The following is a 17,002-nucleotide window of genomic DNA, read 5'->3' on the forward strand; positions in this document are numbered from 1 at the left end:
TGAGGAACAGGGGAGAAAGTGGAAGTGATTGTGCTTTGAAATACTGACTCTGCTCCAGACATGCGTGGGGTTCAGAGACCCAGGAGAATTGCTGTTCGGAAAGGACCTAGGGCTATAGCGTGGTGAGGTGGGTCAGCTCCGCCCGCTTTCCTGGTCGGCCCAGCAGAAAGCAAGGGGGCTCTGTCCTCTGGGCTCCCCCGAGTACTCCACAGCAAGGACTGGACTCCATAGGGAAACTCACAGCAACGTGGATTATAGGGCTGGGATGGATCTTCAGGGTCCCCTCTCTCTGGCCTGAGGAGAGGTCCCTGCCCTGTGTGGTACGCCAGTGAGGTAGTGTATTAGCTACCTATTGCTGCGTAACAAATTATTTCACAATTTACCGTCTTAAAACAACACTCATTTTTTAATCTCATGGTTTCCATGGGTCAGGGGCCCAGGTGCAGCTTAGCGGGGTCCTCTGCTCAGGGTCTTTTTTACAGACGATAATTACGGTGTTGGCCGGGGCTGTGGTCTCATGTCGGGATTCATCTGGGGATTGAGCTTTCCCATTCACTTATTTGGTTGTTGGCAGGATTCAGTTCCTCATGGGCTGTTGGACTGGGGGGGCCCATTCCTAACTGACTGTGGATCAGAGACAGCCCTCATTTCCATGCCACGTGGGCCTCTCCAACATGGCAGCTTGTTTCCTTAAAGCCGTCAAGAGAGAGTGTCTGCTAGCAAGCAGTAGCTCACAGTCTTTTATAAGATGTGACACGTCTAATCACAGATGTGACATTCCATCACTTTGGCTGCATTTTCTTCCTTGGGAGCAAGTCCCTAGGTCCAGCTCATACTCAAGGAAGTGGGAGGATTACACAAGGGCATGGATATCAGAAAATGGGATCATTGGGACCATGTTAGAAATCAGCCTACTGTGAGAGGTGAGCCTCTGGCACAGCATCTCAGGCCTCAGGTGTCCAACAGTTTAGCTGCCCCCAGAGAGAATGAAATATCAGCTCCATCCCCAGGAGGCCCATTGCCTCTGCCTCACACCCGGGAAAGCCACAGATGTCTCAAAGCCTTTCGCTTAATCTTCACGGCTCCCTTGGGAGTCTGGAAGATCAAACACTAGACCCATTTTGCAGAGGAGGACGTTGTGCTCAGAGAGGGAAAGACACTTGCCTAGGATAGCCCAGCAAGTTGGTATGTGGCAGACTTGAGATGAGAACCAGGCCTCTGCCCGCCATAAGCTTGGGGAGGTAGTGGTAAAGACACTCCTAGGCCTCCCTGACCCGAGTGGTAAGAGGCAGTAGCACTGATTGTAAGCACACACAGGGACCAGGGCTAGGGATGGAAACCTCTGGATTCCTTGTTTGACAGATGGTAAGTTTGCTGAGGACACTAGGAGCCTACAGAGCAGCTGTTCATTACCTAAGGGCCTCTCTTCTCATTCAGTGGTGACTCTGGGAGGAGGTGAGGGTGGTTCCTCCTGAGCCAGTCTTTCTGAGGCTGTTGGACTGAGGGCCTCAACCTCCCCCTGGCTGTTGCCAGGCCAGGGGGGACCAGCATCTTTGGGGCAGCCTGGGTGGAGACCACTTGAAGAGTTCTTCAATGGGAGCAGGACTAGAGGAGGCTCTCCTATGAGCTGGAGCACAGGGCCGAGCCAGGACTCCTGCACCCATAGCCTGGCTCTGTCCCCAACTCACAGTATGTCCACGGACTGGCCCCTTCCACCCTCTGGGTCTGTGCTTCACTATTTACATTGCAGGGGCTGTTGGTGGCTTGATGCCTAGTGGTACTGTGTATGGAGACATAACTGTGGGGAACGAATGTTCTGAGGCCAAGGCCAGGAGCAAGAAACCATCCTGACAAGGTTTCTTTTTCTGTGGTGTCTGGGGTCAGAGAAGTAGAGATTCCAGGCAAGGACATCTCTGGCCTCCGGCCCTCCATACTTGGTCTTGCCACATTTGAATCCAGGTGGATGGTCTGGTTTCCAGCTGTTCCCAGGCAGATCCACAACTAAGAGGCAGAGGGGACCCCTGAAGCAAGCCCAGAGCCTGGAGGCCAGTGAACACAAGTCACAGCCTCAGGCCTGAAGGGATCCTGGTTAGTTACCTCCTTTTATGGCAGGGAAACTAAGGCACCAAGAAGCATCTATTCCCTCTCTCAGCTGAATGTCTCTAAGATACTTTCTGAGTAGAAAAGTCTGAGGCCCAGCAGAGGCTGCCTCCAGCCCACGATGGGATGCCGGGGCTATACCCCATCTCTTTGCTTGTCAGTTAGAGGCTGTCTCTAGCAGTCAACGGTTCTTACTCAAGCCAGAAGCTGTTTTCCATCTGTGAGGTGTCTTGGCAGGAGCTAGGGCTCTGGAGGAGCAAAAGGCAGTGGACAGGTCTCCCGCAGGTACAGGGTTCTGACCTGGTAGTCAGCCCAAGTACAGAGTGTCACCTGTCTTTTTGTCCCTGGATGTTTTCACACTGCTCTTTGATCCTCAGAATTTTTTATCAGATCAGTGCCAAAATATGCCTTGCATGTGAGAGAATAACATCTTATTAATATTATTGAAAATGTAACAATTAAAAAATATGATCCCGGAAAAAAAAATCAAAATTGGTTGAAATAATTAACACAAAGCAAAACTGGCAGCAGTTAAGATCGCACCTGGCAAAATATGTTATTGACTAAGATTTGATGGAGGAATCAAATCTTCCTGACAAAATTTAGATCTGCCAAAGTTGGCTCAGGAAACATTTTTTGGTAGAAGTAATTACCACAAAAGAAATCTCAACCATGTCAAAAGCTCTAGTTCATAAGATTTAATATGAGCCAAAAACTGATCATGAACCAAATAGTCACTTCAAACTTAAAAATAACCAATCCCCTTAAAAATAATTCCAGTAAGGTTGTTGAAAAAAATAATTTTTTTAAGTGCTAGGAAAAAAAAAAAACAAGAATTCTAGTGAAATAAAAACAGGAAAGGGGGGCAAATCTTGGTTTAACGCTAGTGAGTAGAAAATTGATCAAGGAATCAAATTGACTTAATAGAGCTCATTAAGAACTACTTTCTTGATGAAAAATCATTAATGTTAGTATAATTATTATCAAAATATATGTGTTAGGGGCTAGTTCCTAGTAGCAGATGCTTAGCAAATACTTATTAAGTGAATAGTGAGTGAATGAATGAACGAATGAATGAACGAACGAACAGGTGAAAGAGGTTGGAGAGGAGCAGAGAAGATCACAAGGATTGCTGTGTTCTAGAGAGAGGATAGAGTTACACTTTATTAAGATTGTTTGTACTGCTCTGGTATGTTTTCCAACACCACCCAGCAGTTCTCCAGTTCTCAATGGACACCGACTAGGTGTCCTACAATTTAACTCCGTTCTGACATTCTCTGGCATCAGCTCCCACAGATGAAGGGCTCAGTCTCACAAGACTGTCCCCACTTCAGAGGCCAATCACAAATCCAGGATGTCATCTATACTTCTGGCAGGTCTGCTCTAAATCAGAGTTCCCATGATCTCCTCCTCAGGTTAGAGAATTTTGCAGGATGGCTCACAGAACTCAGAGAAACACTTTCTTATACTGACCAGTTTACTATAAAAGCTACAGATGAAGAGGTACATAAGGTGAGGTCTGGGGAGAGGGGTCCTGAGCACAGAAGCTTCTGTCCCTGGGGAACTGGGGTACATCACCCTTCTGGCACACGGATGCATTCCTCAACCTAGAGCTCATCAAGTTTTGTTCAAGAGTTTTTTTTGAAGCTTAATCTCCAGCCCCCTCCCTGTCTTTCCTGGAGGTCTGTCAGTACACAGGGCTGAAAGTCCCAGCCCTCTAATTGCTGGGTCTTTCTGGTGACCAGCCCCATCCTGAGGCTGGCTGAGGTCCTCACCTTAAGTCACCTCAATAGCATAAACGCAGGTGGGCTCAGAAGGGGCTCCTCAGGAATAACAGAAGATATTCCTATCACTCAGGAAAATCAAGGGTTTTAGAAGCTCTGTGCCAAGAACCGGAGACAAAGACCAAATATATTATTAAACCACAGCTACTCTGGGGAAAATAAATCAGAGGGGTAGAAAAGACAATGCATAATGTGAGGGGGAAGCATTTTTCCTTTTGAGCTTCCCAGAGTATCTGCTCCCCACCCCTCCAGCATCAGACTGCTCCCTGCTCCTTCCTTCCTTCCTTCCTTCCTTCCTTCCTTCCTTCCTTCCTCCCTCCCTCCCTCCCTCCCTCCCTCCCTCCCTCCCTTCCTCCTTCCCTCCCTCCCTCCCTCCCTCCCTCCCTCTCTCTCTGTTTCCTCCCATTTCCTCCCATTTCCTCCCATTTCCTCCATTTCCTTCTGAGTCTGCAGTCTGCACATGTGAGGTGATGGGGTGCAAATGGGGGTCTGGATGGTTAAGAGAGGAGGCAGTTGAAGTCCAGGAAAAAAAGGGTAGAGGGCATGACTGGAAGTGTGGCCTTGGAATGTGATGGCTCATCTGAGGTCTCCCAGTGATGAAGATCCTGGCTAGAGCCTCTTGGTTGCCAGTAGCCGGGCCTGAACTTCTGGAGTTGAGCCCGAAGGAAGGCAGACTAGAGGACCTGGCTCCAAACCTGTCCTAACCTACCTCTGTCCCAGAGGCCCTTGCTTGTCTGCCTGTCTTTGGCCTGAGGCTTCCTTTGACCCTACCCTTGCTCTCTATTGCTTCCTCATGACTGGACCAAGATCCTGACTTTCCAGGTTCCAAAGGAATGACCTGAAGCCCGTGGGCCTGAGGCAAGCAGGAGCATACCAGGATGGGGAAAAGCAGCCAGTCCAGACCTGCCCAGCCATCCATGGGCCATTTCCTAACCCCTCTGCCTCATGTGATCTTTCTGTAAAGAGTTTCTTGGCCTCCTAGCTCTGGGCCAGTTTTCTCTCTCAGACTGGCTTCCATGAAAGCTGATTCTGGGACAGAGCTAAGTATTTCTACCTTGTCTGCGTCTAATATAGTCTACTCCCCAATTATATATAGCTCAGGTAGGCCCTGAGAAGAACAGAATTCGTGTCTCAGGGCACCTCCATGTGGTACAAATGAAACAAGGTCTTGCCTGTGCAGTGAGCTGACTCTCAGGGGCATCTGTGGGTGGCGCCGCTCCTGCCTGGCTGCCCAGGGGTGACTCAAACCACCCCCACCCACCCACTCCATCCTGTCTCCAGCCACACCCTCTTCTCTCCAGGGCCCACACTCCTAGGAGCTCTGCCTTCTCTTCCAGGGTGAAGGCTTTGGATTCCCTCCCCTAAGAGGAGAAAAACCCCAAGAGCATCAGCCCAGACACAGGCAGATGTGAAATCTGTCAAATTTTCTAAAAGCAACAGCAGCTGCGTGAGGGTGTGACAGCTTACCGCAGAGGTGGCTTTCTTTTGACTTCGGAGGGAGGTTATAAGCGTGGACTTTGGATTCCAGCCCTACTCTGCCTTCCTCTGACAGTGAGACCTCAGGCATGTCTAGTTCTTCTACCTGCTGCTGTGTGACCCTGTGCAAAACCACGCATCCTTTCTAAGCCTGTTGCCTGTCCTTTGCAGAGAACTCAGATGGGAGAAAATGTTTTTGTGTGTTTTGCTCACTAGAAAGCACTGTGCCCACCTGCAGAGTTGTTAGTGAGAACATGGTGGCTGCGTAAGTGAAGGGTGCCTGCCACCCCTTACCCCTGAGACGTCCTGACCCGCAGGGCTTTGGAAGAGAAGTTTGGAGAAGCTAGGGGATAGTTTCCCTAAGGGGCAGCTTCCTGAGACAGCAGCCCATGATGAAGCCATGGAGACTCATGGAACCAGCCTCGTGCCTAGGAAATGGGTCTATGTCCTCTTGCCCCACGGCACAGGTACCCTTCTCTAGTGACCAGAGCTGTCCTGTCCCCTCTTGGGGGCTCTTTCCACATGTGGGAGACTTGGAGGCTGGTTTGTGCGCTCAGATGAAGCCTGAGGTGCCCTAACAACCTTTAACCTAACCTTGGTCATCCCTCCAGACCCAGGAGGGGGGTGTGGCTGGGTGTGCCTGTCACAGTGCCAGCCTGGTGCCCCCTGTTGGCCAGGATGCTTCATCTTTTTGAGTCACCCTCTCAGATTAGCCACGAAGGGCGCTCTCTCCCTCCAGTCGTTTTCATTTGACCCAGAGGCAGCCTCTGTGGCCTGGATCCAAGCCTTCACACCCCTGTCCCAGCGGGAGAGGGCAGCACTCCTTAACTGAATCTGGGCTGGGGGGCCTGGAGGGCCTCACTGTGATCTTACTCATTATGCACGTACCATAACTTGTGGTGCCTAATGTAGGACAGGCTCAAGGTCTGAGAGAGGCGCCGTCCCCCCACAGGCACGCCCAGTTTTTGGGTCGGGCGTAGGCCTCAGAAGATGCAGAAATTCCAACAAAAGACAAAACATGAATGCAATAGTGGAAGCAAACAGGTCAGAGAAGAGTGGTGGATCCAGTAGTGTCTGAATTTCCTGGGAAGCAGGGCTGGAAAAGTGGGCACAGTCAGGTTTCCGGATGGGGAGGGCCGGGAGGAGGCAAGGGGGCACTCTGGAGCCCTGTCCTCCCTGGGGAGCATCCGACTGCAGATGGGGTGAGCAGGGCCGGACCTCCCTGTGGGGCCTGGCTGCTGGACCTCTCAGGCCTCGTCCCCTAACCCTAGGACTTGACTTTTGTCAGCTGGTTTCTCCTGTTCTCAAAAGGGTATTTGTTTTTGTTGTTGTTTGTTTTGTTTTCCTTTATAACAGCTTTATTGAGACATAATTTGCATGCCACACAATTAACCTTTTTAAAATGTATAATTCAGTGGTTTTTAGTATATTCACAGTTGTGCAACCCTCACCATTACCTAATTCGAGAACACTTCCATCACCCTAAAAAGAAACTCCATACCCATTAGCAGTCACTCCCCATTCCCCACTCCTTGGCAACCACTAATCTACTTTCTGTCTCTGTGGATTTGCCTGTTCTGGACTTTTCATATAAATGGAATCATACAATATGTGGTCTTTGTGGTTGACTTTTTCCCTAGCCTGATGTTTTCAAGGCCCGTCCATGCTGTAGTGTGAATCGGTACTTCCCTTTATGGACCAATTAATACTCCACTGTATGTATGTATCACATTTATTTTTCTTCTCATCAGTGGATGGATGTTTGGATTGTGTTTCGTTTATAGCTGTTGTGAATAATGCTGATATGAACATTCACATACAAGTTTTTGTGCGGGCACATGTTTTTGCTTTTCTTGGGTGTGTAGTTAGAAGTGGAAGTGCCAGGTCATGTGGGAACTCTGTGTTTAGGGATATTTGTAATTTCAAATAAGCAGTACAGGAGAGTTTAGGAGAGAAATCCTTTGTTGTCTGGGCTTCCTTGCCTGGTCCTTTCTGGGCTCCTAAGGTTTGGAGGAACCTTGGGTAAGTCCTTTCCCCTGCTGGCTTCAGTTTTCTGATCTGTGAAATGGGGTTCTCCTGGATCCCTGCTCACCCTGAGAGCTTTTATTAACAATTACTGCTCACACAGTATGTCAGGGATTGCAAAGCACTCTGTGGGTTTAGCTGCTTTGGTTCCTTAGCCCTGTGAGATGGGTGCCACACTCCAGTTTTGCCGACGGGGAAGCTGAAGCTCAGAGAGCTTAAAGGACCTGACTGAGTTTACGTTGTGGCTCAATGGCAGAACCTGACCTTGTACTGGACTCTAATGAGTCCAGGTCCCTTGCCTGAACTCCTCCCTCAAATGTGTCTCTGGGTAGGGCAGGGCTCTATACTCTGGAGGGGCCTGTCTGAGTCGCCATCATGTCGTCGGCCCCGTCCTGGGCACTGGGAAATCAGGGCCCAGACATGGCTGGGTATGGGCTCTGAGGTAGAATGGTGCCATAGGAATAAGGATTCTGCAAAAAGTCCACTTTTTAGCTGTGTGTCTTTGGATAAGTTGCTCCACCTCCGTGAGCCCCAGTTTCCCATCCATAAAACTGAAACAATAATTGCTACTCATAGCACCGGAGAACGTGGTAAGATGTTGGATGTGAAGCGGCAAGCATGAAGCCAGGGAAACAAAAAGTGTCACCTATACACCTAGCACGTGAGGAGAGCTTGGAGAGGGCATGGAGTATTGTGGGCCCATTGAGAGGTGGCCATGCCAGTCAGGACCAATGTTAAGGAGGAGACATCACTTGGGCTGGCTGGGAAGGTGGGAGGTGGGCGGTCCCAGCGCTTTCCAGCCTGGGGCTGCCAGAAACCAGGAGGGGCTTCCGAGGTCTCCTGAAAGATCTCCCATCTCGAGGAGAGTTTATGGACAGACCCCGCTGGCGCCCCCAATCCTCCCCCCAGCCTGGCCTGTAGATGCCTGAGAGGGGGCTTGCGTGACTGCCTTACTTACCCCGAGTGGTAATAAAACACTTTAAATTTATTGTGACATTTGGATTTAATTAAAAAGTACACACTTAGGGAAGTAGAACATAATGGGGAGAGAGGCAGGGTGGCTTTTCCCCTCCTTTCTTCCCCAAACTAATTAGCGTTGTATTTTAAATTGTTTATGTGCCGCTAATCATCGTAATAAATCATTTATACTGAAAAAGACACACTCGGCTGTGCCCGCCGCGCGGGTTCCGCTCGCCGGGCTCTATCGCGAACAAATTGATCTGGAAGTGAATTTATTAACCACTGGGGAAGAAATCATTAGTGCTTTCTCTAAACATTCCCCAGGTACGCTTTATTGCCGCAGTTTATGCTGTAACTAAAAGGAGCATTACCCAGGCCCATGTTGTAATTTCCTTGCAGAGCTGACAGCCCACTCCCAAGCTGGGGGGGGGGGGGGGCTTGCCTCCCCTCCCATATGTGGTCCAGTAGCCCCAGCCCTTTCCCTTTGCTCCTCATTCCAAAAGGGGCTCCCTGTGAGGTCTCCGCAGGCCCAAGTCTTCGGCCACCCTTTCTGCCACCTCTCAGCTGAAGAGTCGTTCACAGTCACTCGTGTTTGTGTCTCAGGAGTGTGGCCTAAAGCAGCAGTGGCCTGAGAATTGGAGAACTGGGGAACGGGGGTTGTGAGGTCACTGGGGCCAGAGTCTCGTCACGGACCCGCTTCCCCACAGAGATGGGGGCAAGGCATCAGTAGTGGGTTGATCCTATGCTCGGAGGAACAAATGTGGCTGAGCCGGGACCCAGGCAGGAGGGTGGGGACCATAGCTGAGGCTGCCAGGAGCATCGTCTGCCCTCCTGAGCTTCCCACGGCCTTCCTGCTCCTAGCCCTGGGGCCTTTTCTGGGGTTTGGCTGAGCAGGCGGTCCCACTCAGCTTCCTGAGGAGTCCCAGTTCCCTGTGTGTCCCTGTCCACCTCACCATGCCAGGCCCAGAACTGTACTCAATACTCCACACACGGTCTGTCAGGTGACAGACAGCATGACTGTCAGCTCTTTGGCTGCAGCCACCATGCCTTGGATGATGCAGCCTGTGGCAGCCACACCAGCTCTCCCGGCAGCCAGCCTGTCCTGCTGACTCACACACAGGATACTTTCTTGTCCTTTGTACTGGGGGGACTTCGGACCACTCTGACTTCACAGGGCCTGCCCTCCAAGACACTCACCCTCACGGCAAGCTTTCTCCCACCAGGTTTCTGGGAGGGAAATTCACTCCTGAACCAAGATCTCTCTGGGAGACCGTGGCTGGTCTAAGATACAAACCCTGCCCGTCTGACTCCAAGGCTCTTATTCTAAATGGCTTCATCCACTGGTGCCCCGTGAGCCTCCTCAACCAGGTTGGGAGGTGAATAGGGATCTGGCCTTGCCTTGCAAGACCTTGCCTTCAGCTTCTCTCATCCAAGTCTATAGAGGAGGGTGGAGCAGCCCTCAAGGCCTCACCAGGGAGCTTCAGGAAGGACCCCAGACAGGCACCCCAGAGGTCATGCTGTGTCAGCAAAAGCCGAAGGGGCTCCTGTCCCTGTGGCTCCTGGGTGCGGGGCACTGGAGTCTCCCTCCTAGTCCCCTTGTCCTCCTTTCCCTCATCCAGCCCAGTGGCTAGCAGATAGGTTCTGGATGCTTCGAGAAGGAAGCAGAACCCAGCATCTGGCTAGGCTGAGCTTGCCTGGAGGGTCCCCTCCTTATGTCTGGAGAACACATTTAAAAGTTTGAATTCAAAATTGATTTTGAAGGGCCCTAATCTCTGATCCCCTGGCGCTCACGGTGTGTCTGCAGCTCCTGCCAGACTCTCGTTTTCTGGTTCAGCGCGTTGGTGCTCACGTCCCTGATGCTGTGAAATTGAGACTCGTCTGAGAGTCCGTGCTCTCCTCCTCCTCTGCAGAGATTGCAGGCCCCTTGGGAGCCCTGTTTCATTAGATGGGTGACGTGGGCTTTGCGGGTGCCCAGGGAGCAGCTGAGTTGCTGTCTGGGGAACACAGCTTCCAGACGCTTCCCTGCTGATTTCCCATAGCTGTACAGCTCCAAGCAGCATTCTGTCAAAGGACCTGGGGGCTTGCTCCAGCAGCCCTGGATGGGAGGGGGCTTGGCAGAAGCTACAGTTAGAGAAAGGCTTGGGCCTAGGGTTCTTCTGTAGTAACCTTTGGGGGCTTTTTCCTCCCACTGTCCTCAAGAGGCTCAGACTTGGCTGGGAGGTAGGAGTGGTCATATCATAGCCAAGAGGACCCTCAGGTGGGGAGTAGGGGAGGCTAGGTCTGTGCCAGGCAGGGAAGGGTGCCCAGGCCACAGGCACAAAGGGAAAGATTGAGCTGATGAGATTTCACAGATGACTGAACTTTGGGGCTCTACCTCCACTCTCTGAGGGTTGGGATGGAGCATTTGTGTGCAAGGGGACATTCAAAGGGGGACTTCATTCCTCACAGGTCTGAGGGGTTGGAGAAGAGGATTGATACCCCTTAATCTAAAGGGTAGAGGGTTTATATTTGCAAAAGAGCTGTCATTTTGCAGTTGGAGCCCTGGGTAGGCCTCTCAAAATTCCAGATTGAGGATGGCAGGACCTAGGCACTGCCACAGATCTGCCGTCTTAGGCCACATAAGTATAGGTGCCTAGCAGTGTGTGGCATGAGGCAGCAACAAGCCTGATGGGAAGGCTCCCATCTCTGGGTAGCCTGCCTGTCTGCATTTAGCCCCCTCTGGCCTGAAGACTCTTACCAGTAATATCTGGATAGAGTCTGCTTAGTCTTTTTATTCATTAACTGAACTGATGGTTGAAAAGTGCTATGAGGCTCAGTGCTGGAGACACAATGGTGAACAAGGCAGGACTGAAAAAATAGGCCTTCATGGGGCTTTCGTTCTTATGAGCAAGGCCAATCATTTGTCTTTAGTACAATCACAAAAAAATAAAACAATTACAAGTTGTGATTAAAAACTCAGAAGGAAATGACAAGGGAGTCATGTAAATAAGGAAATAAGGTAGTCAAGGAAAGCCTCTCCGACGAGGTGACATTTAAGCTGAAGCCTAAGGATGGGAAGGAGCCAGCCACACGAAGAGGCAGAGAAGGGTATTCTGGGAAGGAGACACAGCATGTGCAAAGGCCCTGAGGCAGGAGGGAGATCTGGAAGGAATGTGGCTGGTGCACAGTATTGGAGGGGGAGGCAGGAGCCAGACCACATGAGGATATCATAGGCTCGTTGAAGAGGGTGGATGTTATTCTCAACCCACTGGAAGTTATGGAAGGGTTTCAAGCTGAGCAGTGACCTGACCTACTTTGTTTTGAAAGATTTCTATAGCTGTTGTGTGAAGAGTGGAATGTAGATAGTAGACATGAGAGGCTGGTCGGGAGCTCTGCTGATGGTGTGTGAAAGATGGTGGTGGCTCTAGAAATGGGAAGAAGAGGCAGGATGGGAAGTGGGAATCAGTGGTGGGAGAGAGTGAGGATGATGGAGGGTCTGAGGGCGGCTCCCAGTCTCTGGCCTGAGCATCTGGGTGGATAATGGTGTTAGTGTGGTGAGGGGAAGCCTGGGACAAGGGTACAGGGACCAGGTTTTGGGGAGGAGGTCCAGAGTCCTGTTTTCGACCTATTGCTTTTGAGATATGTGTGAAACTTCATGGAAACCGAGAACTGGAAGAGAATGCCTACACTCGTTCTGCGGATAGCTATGCAATTAACTGAAGCATCATTGCCCATGACAGACTCCAAAGAGCACATGCAGCTTCTGATGTTTCTAAGTCCCCTTCACTGAAGAACGGCAGAAAATTATGTGTCTCTGGAGAGCAGATTCCATTTGCACCTGCTCCAGTGTCTCTCAGTGCATCATCCAGGCCCCTGCAAGGTCTACGCTGGGTCCCCTAAAGCCGTTGCCAGACACCAGGCTGTGCTGGGTCTGGCTTCTCTCAACCATGAGGGCCCATGAGATGTGTGTGGAAACTCCTCAGCCCCTTCATCTCCAAACACTCGAACGTCATTTGCGGGTTCAGGCTTTAGGACACACCATTCTAAGGAGGTTTGATCCACCAAAAACACGCTGCAAAGATGCCTGCTGCTTCCTACACCTTCACAGGAAATGGCTCCTCTGGGGGACACTGGGGACCAGAGGCTCGTCCTTCCCCTGCAAGGGATCTTTAGAGCTTTCTTCTTTTGGCAGGCATCAGATTGGGCCCGAGCAGAAGTTTGCTTTCCCCATTGCTTAGGAAAAAGATGATTCCATACTGCCTCTGGCCAGGACATAGAACAGGAAGAGATGAGGCCAGCAGCCTGGGTCTGAAGCTTACCCTTAGGCAGGTTGTGTGATTTCTCTGACCTCAGGGATCATCATGAGGAGGACAGTTAATGCATGTAAAGCACTTGGCACATAGTAGGCATTGAATAAAGGATATTATTATCATGCAGTTGAACGTGACTGTAGTGGCTGCAGGTATATGGGGACAGCACTGGGCAGTGCTTTCCTTCTGCCTTCCCGCGGTGGTGGACTGTGGAAACCTGGAGGGACTTAACACTTTAGAGAAGGCAAGAAATGCTGGACCTCCATTCTCTTTTCTTTTCTTTCCTTTCCTTCTCTTCTCTTCTCTTTTTTTTTATTATGAACTCTTTTTTTTTTAATGTATATTTATTTTGAGAGAGAGCATGTGAGCAGGGAGAGGGGCAGAGAGAAAGGAGAGAGAGAATCCCAAGCAGGCTCTGCTGGAAGCACGGAGTTGGATGTGGGGCTCAAACTCATGAACTGTGAGATCATGACCTGAGCTGAAACCAAGAGTCGGATGCGTAACCGACTGAGCCACCCAGGTGCCTGGACCTCCTTTTAATTTCTTATCCTGAGTCTGGCCCCTCTTCTAGGACTCCCTGTCTCCCTCCCCTCTTCCCTCATTCACACACAAGCCCCTGGCTGTGATTGAGGCTCAGCCCAGCAATTAGGCTCTGGGCTAGAGCCCCCAGCCTGCGCCTCACAGCTTGGCTCAACCCCCTGAGGTCATGTGCCATCTCAAGGCTTCTATGTCTCTCTCAACACTACAACGCAAACATCTTAGGTCTGCCTCTACACGGTTCTCCTGCTCCCTTTTTCATCCTTAGTTTCTGGTCCGTGTCCCCTTTCTGGCCCTGCCTAGAAGCTCTTTCAAGGTTCCACAGCAGCTATAGCTTCTGCAGGGCCACCAGGTGAGCAGAAATGGTCTATGACACACAAGAGCGTGGAGACTGTGCCCTGCCTGGGCCATCACTTCTCCTGTTCTTCTTAACCTAGGCCCTGCTGTAAGCATGCCTCCTGGCATCATTCTGGCATCTAGGCTGCAGGGGAGAACCCAGATGCTACCCCGGTGAGCTTTCCTCACCCAGGCTGTGCAGAGAAGCCATGGGACACGGGCTGGATGAGAATCTGAACTCTGGAGTCAGGCAGGTGGGGACTTCAGTCCCTGCCCTGCAGCCTTCTAGCTATGTGACCTTGGGTAAGAACTTGAACCTTCCTAAGCCTCTGCTTCCTCATCCGTTGAGTGGGTGTAATCATTTAGTACCTCAGAGTTAATATGAGGATTCACTGAGATAACAGGTGGAGTGAGTGCTGAGGAAATGGGAGGGGGCAGTTTATGAAGAGGTGTCCAAAGTCCTGACTGAGAGGTCTCCATTTTAGTTCTTTTTTTTTTTAATGGAGGTATAACATCTATGCAGTAAAATGCAGAAGTCTCAAATGTTCAGTGCAGTGAGTTTTTACATCTATGTGTGCCCCTCTAAACACCACCCAGATCAAGACCTAGGACACTTGCAGCTTCTCACCATGCTCCCTCACGCCTTCTGCCTCATGGTAATACACACCATCATTCCGACATTTCTCACCACAGATCAGTTCTGCCTGTTTGGGTGTTACGTACAAATAGAATTATACAGTGTGTACCTTTGCCTCTGGCTTCTTTCATTCAACATTCTGCTGTCTGATTCACCTATGTTGTTATGTGTATCAGTGTATGTGATCAGTGATCAGTTGTTATGTGTATCAGTGTTATGTGTATCAGTCTTTTTCGTGGCTGCGTATTATTCCGTTGCGTGACTGCACAATAGTGGATCATCCGTTTTACTGTCCATGGCCATTTGTGTTGTTTTCATCTGTGGGCTGTTACGAAGAAAACTGCTCTGGAAATCCTTGTACGTCCCCTCTGGTGGACATAAGCTGCCATTTCTGTTGGGTGTATACCTAGGAAGAGAATTGTTGGATCATAAGACGTAGATAATTTTTCATAGCTGATTTTCTTAAGCTACTGCATCAAATCCTTTTATAAATCATGTCCATTATCTCATTTAATCCTCGGAATAATTCTTTAAACTGGGCAGTCCTCATTTAGCAGGTAGGTAAATCGAGGCAGAGCCGGGAGGTGTTGGAGCCAGAATTCAAGCTGAGGCCGTCTGTCTGCAGGACCCACAGTCTTCGCGTCTACACAGCCCCTCTTCTCCCAGACCCCCTTGAGGGGCAGTGCCAGAGAGAAAGGGGCCGGTCCTCCGGTGAGCTGGCCATCACCGCCAGCCTCCCTCCCCTGGCCCAGTGGGGAGGTGGAGGCCACGGGAGCCCGGCTTCTCTCTCTCATCTCGCATGGTGAGTGCGCCACCTGCGAAGGGGTGCGCAGAGGGGTGGTAATGAACGTGCTCTAGGTGCTGTAGCCACGCGTTTCAACAGTTGTTCTCGTTGGCTTTTGATTCCAAATGAGTAGGAAATGCTATTAGTTCAGGCCTCGCCTGCCGCATGGCAAGGCCCTGGGATAGAAGTGCAGTGAGACGAGAAATTGTGGAGATAAAACTGGTGTGAAATGGAGGCCTTCTCACAAGGCTGGATGTGTCCGTGCGAAATGAAGTTACTTCTGAGAAAACGAAATTTAAAGAGATTCTGCAGAATTAGATTACACTTTCAAATTTCCTCATTAAACAGGGTTGGTGCCACGGAGGGGCTGCTGGCTGGCCCTGTGTGGGACCCAACTCTGCAGTTCCAGGCCCAGGTGCGGGCCCACGTGGGCACAAGCACCTTGCAGGTGGCAGGGACCCAGATCCCCAGAGACTGCAGACCCCTCCCCCCAGCAGCTGGAGTGGGTGTAAGAAGTGTGGGACTGACTTTCTGGATGTTCACCACCACTCCCGTGGGTCCCTGTGGGCGAAACCCAGGGGGCTCTCACTCTTCCATTTCCTTGGGAAGATGGAGTTGAGAACAGAGCACCAGGCCCCTTACTCATGGGTTTTGCTCATGTCAGAGCTTGATTTTGAGCTATGACCCATTTTTTGGAAATGTTTTTTAAAAGGCAGTAAATGCGCACGTGACTGCTTGTGCATGGATGTGTATATTTACATGTGCACACCCATCATGCGTGTGCTCAGATGTGTGATGTGTGTTTTCATAAAACTTCCTGAGTAGCTGCTGTATGCTAACACTAACGGCTTCTGGAATAAAACTTGTGGAGAGAGTCAGTAGACCCAGTTCCGCCTCTCGCAGCCCCGGTGTACACGTATGTGATTATGTGTCAGGCACAAGTACTCGTGTGCCGTTGTGCACGTTGGTAGCCGTGTCCTGCATCTGTGCACCCTCTCTGTAACGCCTCCCTCCTGGTCTGCCAGCTCCTCAGAGCTTAGCAGTGCATGGCCTGGCAGCAGGGCAGATGAATCCAGTACTTGGGCCCAGAAGGCAGACTGCCAGGATTCAAATCCCAGGTGTGTCCCATACTAACAGGGGCAAGCTGGAACCTTTCTCAGGCCTCGGTTTTCCCGCTGTTAAAGTGGGAATAATAATGGTATCCATCTCATAAGGAGGTTGTGAGCCAAGCGCTTAGAAGCCGAGCGCTGCCAGCAGCGTCAGGCGTTACCTCCCTGCAAGTTGCCCTTGGCCCCGGAAAAGCCCAGCTTCCTTCCCAGAGGAGGAGAAGGGGGGCCCATGGTGAGGAAGAGAAGCCCCGGAACTGCACTGGGTCGCTGTGTTGTGCTGTGTGGACACAGATTCAGAAGCACTACTGAGACACATGCAGAGGTTATGAGCAATGCTGAGGCCACACCCATGGCCCCAGAGGAGCCCGCCCTGAGCTGCCACAGCAGTCCCCTCCAACTTGACGGGTCACCGAAGTCGCCTGTTGGACAGACGGGGCTGCTTCCTTCTGCACACCTCTGCAGTGACCACTGGACTGTCCTTTGGGTATCGCTGGACTCTAGCCAGCGCCTGTGTGATCTTAACCATGGTGGCACATTCAAATCCGTTTATTTGCCTCAAAGTGAGCGATCTTCGCTGAGGGACCTGAGATGGAGCTGTGAGTAAGGTCACCCCTTCCCGTGTGCCAAATGGGGTGACACTGATCAGAGCTAACTTTTGACTGCCGGGTCCAGTTAGTCCTCAGCTTCACATAGATTTTCTCCCTTATTCCTTAACTGACCGAGCCACCCAGGCTCCAACTCCCTTATTCCTCCTGGAAACTCTATGGAATAGGTACTATTTTCATGTTCATTTTACAAGAAAGAAAACTGAGGCACAGAGGAATTAAAGTCACACAAAGGCATCAGACAAACCCAAATTGAAGGATGCTCTATAAAATAACTGGCCTGTGTTCTTCAAAAATGCTAGTTTCTTGAAACACAAAGAAAGGCTTAGGAAGTCTTTCAGATTTAAGTGGACTAAACTG

General features: G+C 50.7%; 1 protein-coding gene and 1 long non-coding RNA gene across 3 annotated transcripts in view; one reads left to right on the top strand and one right to left on the bottom strand.

The window, feature by feature from the left end:
• LMO1 (LIM domain only 1) overlaps positions 1-17,002 on the top strand; it is a 41,320-nt gene that overhangs the window by 14,113 nt on the left and 10,205 nt on the right. The gene's annotated exons all lie outside the window — the stretch shown is intronic.
• Positions 13,991-17,002, bottom strand: part of LOC112866062 (uncharacterized) — a 34,046-nt gene continuing 31,034 nt past the window's right edge. Inside the window, exon 3 of the long non-coding RNA XR_015241030.1 lies at positions 13,991-14,550. This is a non-coding gene — a long non-coding RNA (uncharacterized LOC112866062). The remainder of the gene's footprint in view (positions 14,551-17,002) is intronic.

This window comes from Puma concolor, chromosome D1, assembly GCF_028749965.1.
Source record: "Puma concolor isolate L17-30 chromosome D1, mPumCon1.1.hap2, whole genome shotgun sequence".
Taxonomy (NCBI): Eukaryota; Metazoa; Chordata; class Mammalia; order Carnivora; family Felidae; genus Puma; species Puma concolor.